This window comes from Apium graveolens, chromosome 3 (genome assembly GCF_009905375.1).
Source record: "Apium graveolens cultivar Ventura chromosome 3, ASM990537v1, whole genome shotgun sequence".
In the NCBI taxonomy this organism is placed as follows: domain Eukaryota; kingdom Viridiplantae; phylum Streptophyta; class Magnoliopsida; order Apiales; family Apiaceae; genus Apium; species Apium graveolens.
Genome location: NC_133649.1, coordinates 169998836 through 170010540, shown reverse-complemented (window position 1 = coordinate 170010540; position 11705 = coordinate 169998836). Strand labels below are relative to the sequence as shown.

Here is an 11705-nt window from a genome sequence, read left to right as displayed (position 1 = left end):
TGTTTGTGGTTAACAGAGAGGAGATGAGAGATGAGCATAGAGCTTTGCTAGCTGAAAAGAGGAGAAAGTATGAGCATGACATTGATGAGTATATTAGAAGATCAAAAGAGTTGAAGGCAGCAGGCAAGAGTAGAATATCAAAGGATGGAAGATTTCTGAATGTAAAAGATGGTTCTTTGTCAAGATACAGGATAGGGATGTTAGCTAGTTATCCTAAGCCAGATTTGCTGAAACTAATAGAGGCTCTAACTGACACCCCATCCTAGAAGAATTAGAAATACTTGTACAGATTAAGAACATAATTGAGAAAGGATCAGAAAGCTCAGTCTTTACTTAATTATTGTAAACTGTCAAATATTCAATGTACAAGTGTTGTATCAGCTTTTGTATTATTTTATTTTCATTCTTTAACTTGGGGTTAGTCTTGTTAACAAGCATGAATTTGTGATAAGCAATCTTCTCACAAATTGGGGGAGATTGTTGTGCAAGATATGCCTGTATCATAACAGCACTATGTCATATTGACAACCCTAAGATTAGTTGTATTGTAACCTTAATCTGTAATTTATACTTGTAACACTTAATGTCTATAAAATGTAAATGGAGCAGACTGGAGCATTTTTCCCTAAACAGTCTCAAGCCTAAGAATTCTATCTGGAAGAAGATCAAGAAGGTCATGTCTCAGAAGAATTATGAAGAAGCTTGGAGTTGAATAATTCTGTTTAGGTGAAAAACATTCTAAGTCAAGATCTCTACAAGTCACAGAATTAGTGTTATAGAGAAGTCATTCAAGAACTCAGAAAGACCTATCGAGAACTCAAGAATTGTCTATCGAGAACTCAGGAAATGCTATTGGAGATATCGATAAGTCAGATACCCATTCGAGAACTCAGAGATATCGACAAGTATACATTCATTAGAGAACTCTGAGTTATCGATAAGACAAAGTCCATTAGAGAACTCTGAGTTATCGATAAACCAAAATTCACTAGAGAACTCAGAGTTGTCGATAAGTCAAGTCAACAATGAAGTTTCAGAGATATCAACAAGCCAACATGCCTATCGAGATGTCGAGTTCTCTACAGCTTAATTGGAGATCTCGAAGTGAAGAAATTTCTCTAAGTACAGAATTGCAGAACAGTTCAATATCCAAGGTTGCAAATCAACAAATAATTCACATAGCTGGATTGACAAGTCTACAAAAAGCAGCTTGAGAGATGTGCAAGATTAATGGTGAAGATTAACTGACAAAGGAGGATCAACCAATATACAGTGGATGAAGATATGCTAATCTAGATATGGAAATCTCACTTTTCCTTTAAATAGAAGTGATTAGTGACAGGTTAGAAAAGTAATTAGCACTGCTTTCTGTTCACTGTGTAAACCAAAGTTAACTATCATATAAAGTTAACTGAGGTCCTTTGTTTAAGACAGGACTGAATAGATTAGAAATTGTATTCTCTCTCAAGAAAGAAGCTAAGTTCTAAACCAAGAACTTAGAGATTTTGTAGCAAAACACTGCTTGATTTTTAATATAAAATTAAGTGAGTTTTGAAGATCTTTGTTTTACATATTTACATTATTATTTATGTTTAACATCTATTCTACAAAATCATTGATAACAACCAACTGCTAAACCCAAAGTCGATCAAAAAGTAAACATTTAAGCCAAAACACATTCACCCCCCTGTGTGTATTCATATCTAACACTCCTGAACTGCGAACAACTGCTCATCCGGAAAAGATTCGTTGATCAATGTCTTATCATGTGAAGTAGAATCGGGATTCTCCAATCTAGAGAGATGGTCAGCTACTTGATTCTCAGTACCTTTTCGATCCTTGATCTCTAACTCAAATTCCTATAGCAAGAGCACCCAACAAATAAGTCTAGGCTTCGAATCCTTCTTTGAGACTAGATAGCGAATGGCAGCATGATCAGTGAATACTGTCACCTTTGTCCCAAGTAGATAAGACCAAAATTTTTCGAAACCAAAGACTATAGCCAAGAGCTCTTTCTCAGTAGTGGTGTAGTTCATTTGAGCTCCATTTAGAGTCTTACTAGCATAGTAGACCACATGAAAAAGATTATTCTTGCGCTGCCCAAGAACTGCTCCCACTGCATAATCACTTGCATCACACATCATCTCAAAAGGTTCTGTCCAATTAGGTGCCGTAATAACTGGTGCAGTTATCAAACTCTTCTTGAGAGTCTCGAATGCCGCCAAGCATTCATCATCAAATTTGAAAGGCACATCTTTCTCGAGCAAGTTGCACAACGATTTTGATATCTTCGAGAAGTCCTTGATGAAACGCCGATAGAAACCCGTATGACCAAGAAAACTACGGATTCCTTTCACAGAAATAGGTGGTGGAAGATTTTCAATGACTTCCACCTTGGCTTTGTCCACCTCAAGACCCTTGCTAGAGACCTTATGCCCAAGAATAATGCCTTCACGCACCATAAAGTGACATTTTTCCCAATTGAGCACCAAATTAGTTTCCACACACCTTTTGAGCACCGAACGAAGATTGTTCAAACATTCATCATACGAATATGCAAAGACGGAAAAGTCGTCCATGAACACTTCGACATTGTTTCCAATCATATCAGAGAATATAGCCATCATACATCTCTGAAAAGTGGCAGGTGCACCACATAAGCCAAACGAAACTCTGCGAAAAGCAAACGTGCCAAATGGACAAGTGAAAGTAGTCTTTTCTTGATCTTCTGGTGGAATGCAAATCTGATTATACCATGAATAGCCATCCCGAAGACAATAATACTAATGACCGGCCAACCTGTCAAGCATCTGATCAATAAATGGAAGAGGTAAGTGATCCTTCCTCGTGGCTTTGTTCAACTTTCTGTAATCCATGCATACCCTCCATCCTGTGACTGTTCGAGTGGGGATAAGCTCGTTCTTCTCATTTGCTACCACAGTTATACCTCCTTTCTTAGGTATACATTGCACAGGGTGAGCCCAAGAACTGTCAGAAATAGGATATATAATTTTTGCATCTAGCCACTTCGGAATTTCTTTCTTCACGACTTCTTTTATGATAGGATTAAGTCGTCGTTGTTGCTCAACAGTCGACTTACTACCTTCCTCTAGCAGAATTTTATGCATGTAGTACGAAGGGCTGATCCCTTTGATATCTGCTATAGTCCATCCGATAGCCGATTTGAATTCTCTCAAGATCCTCAAGAGCTTGTCCTCGTCACTACCTGAAAGGTCAGATGCAATAATAACAGGTAAAGTAGATGCATCACCTAAAAAAGCATACCTCAAGTGTTCAGGCAATGGTTTAAGCTCCAAAGTATGTGCTTCCTCAATAGATGGTTTGAGCTTTCCTTCAGCATTCTTGAGATCAGAAGTACCAAGAGATTCAAATGGCATATCTAGCTTTCGCCTCCAAGGAGAAGCATTTAGATATTTCAGTTGCTCATTGCCATCCTCATCATCACTGTCAAACTCCCCCACTAAGGCTTTCTCTAAGATGTCAGACATTAGCATATGATCAAGTTCTGAAGTTACCGCAGAATCAATCAAATCCACCTTTAAGCACTCCTCGTCTTCCGTAGGGAATTTCATCGCCTTGAATACATTGAATGTCACATCCTGATCCTGCACCCTCATAGTGAGTTCACCTTTCTGCACATCTATCAAGGTACGACCTGTAGCCAAAAAAAATGGTCTTCCCAAGATTATGGGAAACTTCTTATCTTCCTCGAAATCCAAAATGACAAAATCTGCAGGGAAGAAGAGCTTATCCACCTTTACTAACATATCCTCCACTATGCCTCATGGATATGTAATAGAATGATCAGCCAATTGTAAAGACATGTAGGTGGGCTTTGGATCAGGCAAATTCAACTTTTTGAAGATAGACAATGGCATCAGATTGATGTTTGCTCCCAAATTGCACAGACATTTGTCAAAAGACAGCTTGCCAATGGTGCAAGGAATGGTGAAACTACCTGGATCTTTAAGCTTTGGAGGTAATTTCTGTTACAGTATAATAATGCACTCTTCCGTTAGAGCAATGGTCTCAAGGTCATCCAGTTTCACCTTCCTTGAAAGAAAACTCTTCATAAATTTTGCATAACTAGGCATTTGCTCCAGAGCTTCAGTGAAAGGTATGTTGATGTGAAGTTTCTTGAACACCTCTTAAAACTTACCGAACTGTTTATCCAGCTTTTGTTGTTGCAATATCTTAGGGAAGGTGGTGGAGGATAGAGCTGTTTCTCCCCTATATTACCCTCAGGCAGAGTGTGTTCAACAATAGTCTTCCTTGGTTCCACCGCTTTCTCCTTTTGCATCTCTTCTTCATCAACAACTTCAGCTTCTCCGTCTTTCGTTTTTTCAGCATCACCAACTTTTCCAGACCTTAAGGTAATAGCTTTGACTTTCTCTTTAGCTTCCTTCCTGCCTGGCACTTCAGTATCGCTGAGAAGTGTGTCAGGTTGATGATTGAGCACTGCATTGGCTATTTGACTGATTTGATTTTGCAAGGTCTTGATAGAAACAACCTGACTTTTGCACAACAGCTTGAGCTCCTCGAAATCAGCACTAAAAGGTGGAGCAGCACCTCCTTGTTGAGGATATGATTGCCTTTGAGCGTAATGCTGTGGTTGCTGGAATCCAGGTAGATTAAACTGTTTACTGATAGGCTGCTGATATGGTTGCTAAACAGCATTCTGATTATTGCTCCAGCTGAAATTGGGATGATTTCTGTTGTTAGGATGATAAGTAGCTGGCACAGGCTGTTGCGGTCGCTGATAATTATTCACATACTGAATAGATTCATTAACAAGAGAACACTGATCCGTAGCATGAGAGCCTGCACAAAGCACACAGACCATAGCTATCTGATTGACTCCATAGGTGGCTAAAGAATTGACCATCAAAGACAGCGCTTGGAGCTGCGCTGCAATAGCTGTAGTTGCATCAACTTCCAGAATACCTGCTACCTTCCCAGGCATCATCCTTTGATTTGGGTTTTGATGCTCATTTGCAGCCATAGTTTCAATAAGATTATAAGCCTCGGTATAGCTTTTGGCCCACAAGGCGCCTCCAGCTGCTGCATCGAGCATGGGCCGAGATTGGGCCCCCAAACCATTATAGAAACCAGTGATCACCATCCAGTCAGGCATACCATGATGTGGACACTTTCTCAACATCTCCTTGTAGCACTCCCAAGCTTCGCACATAGATTCTGTTGGTTGTTGCGCAAACTGAGTAAGAGCACTCCTCATAATTGCAGTCTTCGCCATTGGATATAACTTCACTATAAACTTCTGCGCAAGATCTTTCCAAGTAGTGATGGACCCAGCTGGTTCAGAATATAACCAGTCCTTAGATTTATCCCTTAGAGAGAATGGGAAAAGCCTCATCTTGATAGCCTCATCAGTCACACCATTATATTTGAAAGTACTACATATCTCGACAAAATTCTTGATGTGCATGTTGCGGTCTTCAATCGCAGCACCTCCGAAAGAAACAGAATTCGGCACCATCTGAATAGTGCCCGGTTTGATTTCAAAAGTGTTAGCCTGAATAGCCGGATGAAGGATGCTTGACTGAATGTCATCAATTTTAGGCCGAGAAAAGTCCATAAGAGCTGGATCTACCGGAACTATACGATCACCCATGATTATTGGTTCTTTCTGCTCACTCTCTTTATCTGAATCTTCAAAATCTATCTTCTCCGGAATATCAAGAACTGAGTCTATCTCCTCAGCCATATCTAAAGTCCTCTTGCGAGTGCGAGAACGTGTTTGCATAAATGCTCGCTAAAGTACCTGAAACACAACCGGAAACAATAAGTAACACGTCTTAATCAATGAGTCCTAATGACCACTGATGGTAAGTACATAAACTAAACAAATACGCTGAGTCCCCGGCAGCGGCGCCAAAAACTTGTTAGGCACAAAACACGCGCTAATAATTCACTCAAGTATACGCGTTCACAAGTAATATAGAATAATTTCTAGTTCGTTCCCACAAAGACTCAGACTAATTATGTTCAATTAACACTTACTCACCAATGTATGATTACTTCTCAATGTCAAGATAATAACACTTAGATTTGATTAACTAATTATTAACTATAATTAGCTACAAGAATTAAACACTTAATTGATACTTGAATTAACAATATTAAATACGCATGAGATCATAACTTCATTACTACTTCCTTCAATAGTTATTGTTATTACCCTTAGCATGAAACGGTGATGATATTAATCGAACAACACGAAACTGATAAAAGCCAACCTTCATTGTACAAGTACCATTCTACCAAACATCCACAATTAAGATAGAAGTTTAATAGGCATCAATTATGTTGAGACCCTATATTTCAACAAAATTTGAAAACATAACGATTTAAGTACAATGTGGCGCCCCAAAACCCGGGGTCAGGAGTCTCGGAGGCCACGCCATCTAAACTCACACAACTCACACTATAGTATATAAATACTCATGGTTCACGACCCCACACTTATCACACACACACACACACTTACATGTTATTATCTTGGAAATGAACCATCATAACTAGAGTAATTGTCAACCATCAAGTGATATTTATTACAACCCAAAAGTATTAATCTTACCAGGGAGTGACCTTTAGATAAGGCTAGTCCGCCGGCTAAATATACGTTTCTTGTTTCTTACCTTACATAAGTCATACTTATAAATAAGCCGAACTATAAACAACTGAAAACTAATCAAGCTTATTCTGACTACCTGTGGTACATCACCAAATAATCTAAGGAACAGCTGGCCATTTTCTACCCGTTTCCTGGCTGTGGTTCTCATGGCAGGCATCTTGATTCACTGTTGTGTTGTGTCAATTTAAGAAAACAAGTGTGAGATATAATGCCCAACATAATAATGTACAGTATGAAAATGACTGTATGATAACATCATATATGATAATTATGTTTTATTCGAAAATAGTTTTCCTTGGTGATCCACACCTTCTTATGAAAACAATTCTTTAAGGGATTTTATTATCCTGCGAATACCTTAATAGTAATCTCAGCCCCTAGGCCTGGGTTACGGTATTGCATCTCAATTTCAATTGGAAGAATTAGGATACTCGTTGGAGCCACCGTATACAATGATCAGTCGTAATACGATAATAGTAACCTTTTCTACTAGTAGAAGGACGACACCTTCGTATCCCGGTTATTACCCTTGCCGTATTCGGGCTACGTGTCCCATTTTCGGTTATACACATACTTCACAAGTTCCTGAGTACACAGAGTACCTTTACCTATGGTACCTTTGGTAGTCCATCTAGCACAAATAGTACCAGAGTCTACCCCTCCCTTATCCTTTAAAAGAATTCTATCAATCTCGAGAACTCGAACCACATCGAAGTTCCCCAAGCGTTTTTCTTATTGATAGAAACAACTTATCTCTCTAAGATATAAGTGTATATATATGTATATACGTACTTCCGAGAATTTCGGAGGAAGTACTAAGGATGTGAGTTGACCGTTGTTAACAGATAATTAATAAGGGGGGAAAGTTTCTCCTTGAAACTATATTCAAAATATTAAATAAGTCGGGATAATATTCACCGACGATCTGAAATTATTCGAATGATTTTCCGAAATCAGAAAGTATGTTTTAAATCAAGATCTATGATTTTTAAATCAATAATAAACCCTTTAATAAATAATTAAATGATAATCGATAAATAATTAAACCTCGAATGAGTTTACTCTTTAAAAGAATATTTAAAATAATATTCCTCAACTAATTTGAATCTCCATAATTAATAATCTATAGTGACTAATCGGGTTTGAAATAAATAATCGTTGGAGTATACTCCTCCCATAATAAAGGAATAAGTATATAGTATTTATTATTCGGACAATAAAATATAGTTGAGGGAATATGATCGTTGGGAAATCGTTTTAATAAAAGTTCGAGGTGTTTTAATGTTTCGTAAATGGACGATGAGTCCCTTTAAAATGTACTACTATGTACTTATAACCGTCCTATAATATCGCCGGAATGATTCCCAGGTTTTATCTTAAATCTCGACCGACTCTCGGTCTTATATAATACGTCACGCTTAATGCGAAATAACATTTCACGATATATACTTTATCGTACAACATCCCTAGATTATGCGAAATTTCAACAACTACGTGTCATGGCAAGCATGGTATTTATGCAATGATAGTAAAACAATCCTTTTATAACACAAAAGTAAAAATGGAGTTGGGTTCGTAAACTTGCCTGTGTATCTCGAGGTGGAGGATGCTCTAGGTTCCACTCGGAAATCTATAACCATAACACAATTCATTTTGTTAGGTCTCGTTCTAATTTACGGCGACTCGCACTCATGTGCTACATATTATGCACCCTCTCGACTTATACTACCCTTATTATTCCTTTAAGTCATTATTCACATTATGGTCACTTCATTTTTTAAGTATCTTAGGTTCATTCTAATTATCGTCGTCGGCTCCACTTATGGATTCTTACGGTTTCTATTTGCGCGGTCTCGGCTCCGATATTTTTATAAAATTGAGAAATCATTATTTTTAATTGAAATTTTTATGAAAGTGAGGAAACTCAATATTTTACTCTCTGTAAAAATTTCATGATTTATGAACACTTTTAAGTCTGTTCTTTATATTTTCAAAGTTCGTGATTTGTAACAGTTTTCGTCGCGTAAATCACTTTTAGTAAAATGGCCATAACTTTTGATCCGTAAATCGGAATCAAGCGATTCAAGCACCTAAACGATCCTTATAAAATTTTATATCCTAAAAAAGGTTTATTATTCAAGAAACTACAGTTTACAACTTCGGGACTTTTTGCAGAATCTTAAAGTTACGATTTGTTGGTTTTAATGAAGTTACGTTTACGATCGGGGTTTCGTTTATGCCCTAACTCTTAACACAACCACCAAAAATCATCATTACATAATCAACACATAAACTCCTCTCAAGAACATCATGTTCTTGAGGCAACAACAACCAACCTTAAATCTACTTAACTTAATCACCAAAATTTCATCAATACCACTAATGAAGCTAGGTTTACTACCACATACTAAATGGATATTATAATGAATCTTAAATAACGTTGGGCCAAAGATTTTTACCTTTATTGAAAGTTTGGATGTGTTCTTGAGGATGGTGGAGGCTTGGAAGTGCTTGGTATGATTTTTGGAACCTAAAACCACCATTGAAATCAAGAAACAAAAGAGAGGTCACTATTCATACTATTCACTAGTGAGTTTCTTGAATTTATTTCACCCATCAAACCCTGATAAAAAGAGATGAAAGAATATTCTTACCTTAGTTTAATTTCTAGGAGGCTTGAGAATTAGTTGGAGAATTTAACAAGATCTAGAACTTTGAGTTTTGAATTTGAATTCCCCTTCTTTTCCTTTAGGGCCGAATGGAAGCATCAAGGGGGTATTTATACTACTCTTGGTTGCTTAGCTTGGTTCATTTGCTAGGTTGCTTCTAGGAAGATGGGGTGATATCTTGAAATTGATTTTATTCTTCCTAGTATAGCATTCTAGGTTAATTCTTGGTTTCAAATCTTAGGGACAAATCTTAATAGCTTGCTAGGTTACAAGCTATACTACATGGTTAGCTTCCTTAGCACACTATTTTGCTAGCTAGCTTGATCATCCTATGGTTAACTCACTATTTGATAAAGTAACCATGGTTACTTACTTACCATGTTTTAGTTAGTGTGTTACGTTTATTTAATCGTTTACACGTTCGCTCGGTTGCTTAAACGTTTTCGTAATACTTACTCGTAATTGGTTCGCGAAGTAATTCATTTCAGTATTCATCCTTATATTTTTAATTATCCTACTTAAATATAAATCCGTAGGGTTTTAATCTCTTAATAATATTATGATTCCCGTAATCCTCGATGAGTCGTAAATACGGTCGTTTTTCAAAGTTCATTTTCTTCGAAAACTAATAGCGTTTACATACACTCATTTGGTACGTATAATCGTAATATCAACTCCGAAACTCATTTTCTCATGCACTACATAGTGTGGGCTCAAAAGTTTTTCCCGTTCGTCAGGGTTACTATTCATTTAAATGTTTTACAAGGTCTCAAAAATTTGAGTTATTACAGTCTTCCCCTCTAACAAGGATTCCGTCCCGAAATCAATTAGAAAATAAGTGGGGATATCTATTCCTCATTGCGTCTTCAAGTTCCCAAGTTGACTCGTTGACATTTTGATTTCTCCATAAGATCCTAACCAGCTTCACAGTTTTGTTCCTCAGCACTTGTTCTTTCTGGTCCATTATCCTTACTGGCTGCTCGATGTAGGTCATGTTTGGTTGTAAATCTACATGCTAGTATTCTATTACATGTCGTGCATCTGCATGGTACTTCCTTAACATGGACACGTGGAACACATTGTGTACTTGTTGTAAATTAGGAGGCAAGGCGAGCTCGTAAGCTACAGGTCCTATTCTCCTCAAAATTTCAAAGGGTCCTATGAATCTGGGACTCAGCTTCCCTTTCTTTCCAAATCTCATCACTCCTTTCCACGGGGATACCTTTAATAGCACATAATCTCTTACTTCATATTCCCTATCCTTCCTGGTCTGGTCGGCGTACTTCTTTTATCTGTCCTGGGCTGCTACCAGACTTTTCCTGATGTGTCCTACCATTTCTCTGGCCTGCTGAACTAACTCTGGTCCTAATATCTTGTGTTCTCCAACTTCATCCCAACACAGGGGAGAGCGACATCTTCTTCCGTAAAGAGCTTCATACGGGGGCATTCCTATGCTAGCGTGATAGCTATTGTTGTAAGCAAATTCGATTAGGGGTAAGTGGTCATCCCAATTTCCTTTAAAATCAATGGCACACACTTGTAACATATCTTCTAGGGTCTGAATAGTCCTTTCGCTTTGTCCATCAGTCTGGGGGTGGTAAGCGGTACTCATGTTTAGTCTGGTGCCTACGCATTCCTGGAAGCTTCTCCCAAATTGGAAATTAAACCTTGGGTCTCTATCTGACACTATGGCTACCGGAACGCCATGTCTAACTACTATTTCCTTCAAGTAATTATCCACCAACTTGTCTACAGTGTATCTTTCGTTGATTGGTAGGAAGTGTGCGGACTTGGTCAATCTATCTATGATAACCCATATGGCATCGTGATTGGTCTTTGTTCTTGGTAAGCCTGTCACAAAATCCATGGCTATATGCTCCCATTTCCATTCCGGAATTTCTAGGGGTCATAATAGTCCACTAGGTCACTGATGTTCAACCTTCACTATCTGGCATGTCAAGTACTTGCTGACCCACTCTGCTACTTCTCTCTTCATGTTAGGCCACCAATAATATTCCTTAAGGTCACGGTACATTTTTGTACTTCCTGGGTGGATTGAATATCTAGAGCTGTGCCCTTCGTGCAGCAGCTCATCCTTTAACTCTTGCACATTTGGAATCCAAATCCGGGACGCATACCTCATGATCCCTTTCTCATCCTTCTCGCATCTTACTTCTTCACCGGTCAATGTTCCTCTTTCTTCACTCATCTTCTTTTCCTGACATACTCGTATCTTTTCAGTCAGCTCTGGCACTAGCTTAATCTCAAATAATCCTTCTGTTTCCTTACTGTTCATTCTCACGTCAATTTCCATCTTCTCAAATTCCTTAATCAACTCCTCTGATGTCATTATCATCTTG

General features: G+C 38.0%; 1 non-coding gene across 1 annotated transcript; it reads left to right on the top strand.

Annotated features, from left to right (window-relative positions):
- Nucleotides 1-5153: 5153 nt before the first annotated feature.
- LOC141715969 (small nucleolar RNA R71) lies at nucleotides 5154-5260 on the top strand. Its single transcript, XR_012572707.1, has one exon. It is a non-coding gene; the product is annotated as a small nucleolar RNA R71 (small nucleolar RNA).
- The last annotated feature ends 6445 nt before the right edge of the window (nucleotides 5261-11705 follow it).